We start from the raw sequence: 4,149 nt of genomic DNA, 5'->3' as shown, positions 1-4,149 counted from the left end.
AAGTCAAAAGGGCTTTCGCCATACCTTTCTCTTCATTTACCATGCTGGGGGTTGGAGGGTTCCCCGAGATCATAGCGGAGTGCCTAGGATTGGCTTGAACTACAATGTTCCTGCCATGGAGGTTGATGAGACTGTGACGGCTGTTTGGTTGCAATCCTATAAGTAAAGAGGGTCCAAAGAGAAGCTTCCAACCATGTGGATTTTGAAGGATAAACACTTCCAGAAAGAGCGGTTTTTGAGTGTGGTGGGCTTGAGCCACACCTATGATAGTGGTAGGAGTTATTTTTGTTTACTTATGCTTTCTTCACTTCTATGCTTTTTCCTAGGCCTTGTTGTTCACTAACATATTTGTGCAAATGATGATTTCAGGTGTTGCCTTCAAGCAATTGACAAAGAGATTTCAAAAGAAGATGTCGGAGGTGAACTTTCGAGTTGCCAAGGTCAAGTCCTCCATGAGAAAGGGGAAAATGAGAGTTCCTCCCCCTCCCCAGGTATGCCCCCTTCTTTGAAGTTGGTTTTATGAAGTGTTGTTTTTTTTTTTTTTTACTAACTTCACTTGTGATTTGTTCTTTCAGAACCCGAAGAATTCAAAGCTGAGGAGGAAAACGGCCGAGAGGGGAGAAGGATCCTCCCAAACCACCTCCAACATGGAGATAGATGATCTGGGGTCTCAGCTTGTCTCCCCGACCGGCTCCACTCACATCGAGCTTCTAGAGGCCGAGGGCTTTGGGGATCGAGGAAAGCAGCCTCGGGAGGAGGAGAGCGAGGAGGAAGGGGGGGAAAATTACGAGGATATGACCCCTTACTTTCCTGACTCTCTCCTCGGCATCACGAAGAGGGGTCGGAAGAAGACCGTAAGGCAAACCATGGTCCGATTTCCTTTGGCAAAGGATATCGAGGTAGTGGAGAAGGATCCCACCAAGGCTATCTCCTCGGCTTTTGATGGCGTCTTGAAGGTATATTTTGCTATATAACATCAAATTTCTCTATCTTTATTTTGGTTGCATCTAACCATCATCTTCTTGTCTTCTTGAAAATGTAGGCCGGCATGACTTTGAGTGTGCTCGCCGAGAAGTACCGGAGGGGGCCATGCAAGATGTTGAGGGTCTCCGAGCTGAGCTTTCAAAGGCTAGGACCGAGATCCATGGCCTTAAGGAGGAGCTTAACTCAGCTCGAAAGACGGTGAAGACGACCAAGAAGGAGCTTTCTGATGCTCAGGAGGCCGGGACATCCCGCATTCAAGCCCTTGAGACTCAGCTTAAGGAGGCTAAGGAAGGAAAGGAGCTGATCGCCAAGGAGCTGAAGGAGAGGAAGGACGAGCTGGCTCAGATGAAGAGTGACCTTGCTGAGGCTCAGAGGAAGGTGGAGCAAAGTCAGGAGGAGGTGATTGCTGAATGGAAGAAGTCTTCAGCTTGTGCTGATTTCCAGTCCGAGATTGGATACATGGCCTTTGAGGCGGGGATTGAGGATGCCCTGACTCATATGCAGGTTGCCTTTACCTCTTTCGGTCTCCAGGATTCGTACCCTAAGGTACGAGGCAAGATCAAGGACCTCGTTCGGGAGGCCGATGAGGAGGAGTAGAGGAAGTTGATCGCTGAGGAGGGTATGACCGAGGAGTAGCTTCTTGCCTTACTTTGACTGACTTCTCCTAGGATGTATTTTCTTTTGTGAGACTTGTGATATTTTCGTTGGAACTTTGGATTTCTACCTCGGTTTGTATATTTGCACCTTCTTATCTGTAGTAGATTTCATGTGCTTTTGCTTCAGCTTGTTTATCGTTTAATACTTGTTTTCTGCTTGCTTACTCACCCCTGGGGGCCAAAAAGAAGCCCCTAGGCTTTTCTAGTAACTTAGGCATAAACGAGGGCTAAACGAGCCTTATGTTATTTTTGTGAGGATGTGATTTGTGTGATCATCCAAGGGCTAAACGAGCCCCAAGTTATAATTTAACTAAGTAAATGGACTAGGAGAGCTAAGCTATCCCTGCTTGTTATAACGAAGTGAAAACGATTTTGTGGCTAACATAAGCCCCAAGTTATAAGAGTTATGTTTTTCCAACCTTTTAAATTAGGCTGGGGGCTAAACGAGCCCCAAGTTATGAGTGATCTTTCGGCCAAGACACTATCTCAAATGCTTGAGTATAGGCTAGCATCTTGCCCCAAACATTGGAACAAACTTTAGTGTTAGCGAACCAAAATGCCTTATGCCCGGCATGCGGTGCTATTAAATGAACGTTGGCTATGCTAATGAGCGATATAAAAGTTTCAAAAATAAACTAAGTAAATAACAAATGCAAAATAAATGGGGTAAACATCACAACCGGGGGTTTTTCATTATATTAACAAAAATATGAAAGTCATTACAATGATGCGCTATATTGAAGTTGATCTCCTAGCATCGGCTCTTATTGCCCCTAGGGCATCATTGTGATGAAGATTCTTTAAACATTAAACCTCCGGAGGTTGTCTGCATTCCATGGCCGAGGGAGGACCTTTCCATCAGGGGTTTGTAAGCGATAGGTTCCCGGGCGGACTACCTCTGTAATCTTGTAGGGGCCTTCCCAATTGGGGCTTAGCTTGCCCAATGCCGGGGGCTTGCTCGCAGCTTCACACTTTTGGAGCACCTAATCACCTTCAACCAGGGGCCTTTCCTTGACTTTTTTGTTGAAATAACGAGTTATCCTTTGCTTGTATGCTATAGAGCGAAGCAAAGCATCTCCCCTTATCTCTGGGAGTAAGTCCAAGGCCAAGGGCTTCAGCTGATCATTCCGCTCGGGGTCATAGAAGGTAACCCTGGGGGATGGGATCCCAACTTCCACGGGGAGTACTGCATCACTCCCATATACTAAGGCAAAAGGAGTTTGCCCCGTAGCTTCTTTTATTGTGGTACGAATGGACCATAAGATCCCGGGCAAGTCATCCACCCAAGACCCCTTCGTGCCTTCCAGCATTGTCTTCAACCCTTTCAATATTGTTTTGTTTTCCGCCTCTGCTTGGCCATTTGTCTGGGGTCGGCACACGGCTGAAAACCTTGTCTTGATTCCAAAACGCCCACAATACTCTATGGTTGGCCCACTGTTGAATTGCCAGCCATTGTCCGAGATTAAGATGCGGGGTACCCCGAAGCGGGTGATGATATTCCTCCAGATGAACTTCTGGACTTGTTTATCAGTTATAGTATCCACCGGCTCAGCCTCAACCCATTTGGTGAAGTAGTCCACCGATACTATCAGAAATTTTCTTTGCCCTGAGGCTACGGGGAATGGTCCTAGGATGTCCATGCCCCAACGATCAAAGGGTAGGACTGATTGAATACTTGTGAGTGCATTGGCCGGAACATGGGGCATGTCAGCGAACCTTTGGCATTTTTCACACTTCTTGACAATTCTGGCAGCATCATCCCTCAGGGTTGGCCAATAGAATCCGGCCCTTAGCGCCTTTCCAGCTATAGTCCTTCCGCCTTGATGACTACTGCATGCCCCCTCATGAATTTCTCTAAGTACATAATTTCCCTCCTCCGGGGTTATGCACTTCAGCAACGGATGAGTGAAAGATTTTTTGTAGAGGATCCCATCATGAAGTAAGAACCACTCACTCCGCTTTTTGATCACTTTGAAGTCGGGGGTGTCCTCGGGAAGCTCCCCCTTTAAGCATTGAATAATTTGGTTCATCGAAGTTACCCCTCTATCAATGTCCATGATAGCAGGCTTTTTGGTACTTGGCTTCTCCAACACTTCCCACATGATATTCCGGGGGGCTATCCCCTCAGCTGAGCTTGCTAATCGGGCAAGAGCATCAGCTTGCTGGTTCTCTGAGCGGGGGATGTGCCTGATCTCGAACTTGTCAAATGATCTTGTCAAGCCTTCAGCCTTTTCAAAATAGGCTTTCATGTTCTCTTCCTTTACTTCAAATTCTTTCATCATTTGCCCCACTATAAGCTGTGAGTCTGAGCATACTTGGACGGATTTTATCTTCATGAATTTTCATAAGTTTAGCCCTAAGATAAGAGCCTCATACTCAGCTTCATTATTTGATGCATGGAAGGCAAACTTGACCGCATATTCAAACTTCTGTCCCTCCGGGGAGATGATGACTAGCCCAGCTCCACTCCCGACCTTACTAGATGACCCATCCACATAAAGAGCCCAAG

This window comes from Chenopodium quinoa, unplaced genomic scaffold (assembly GCF_001683475.1).
Source record: "Chenopodium quinoa cultivar QQ74 unplaced genomic scaffold, ASM168347v1, whole genome shotgun sequence".
NCBI classification, from domain to species: Eukaryota; Viridiplantae; Streptophyta; class Magnoliopsida; order Caryophyllales; family Amaranthaceae; genus Chenopodium; species Chenopodium quinoa.
The sequence above is the reverse complement of the archived record's forward strand: the minus strand, read 5'-3'. Positions refer to the sequence as shown.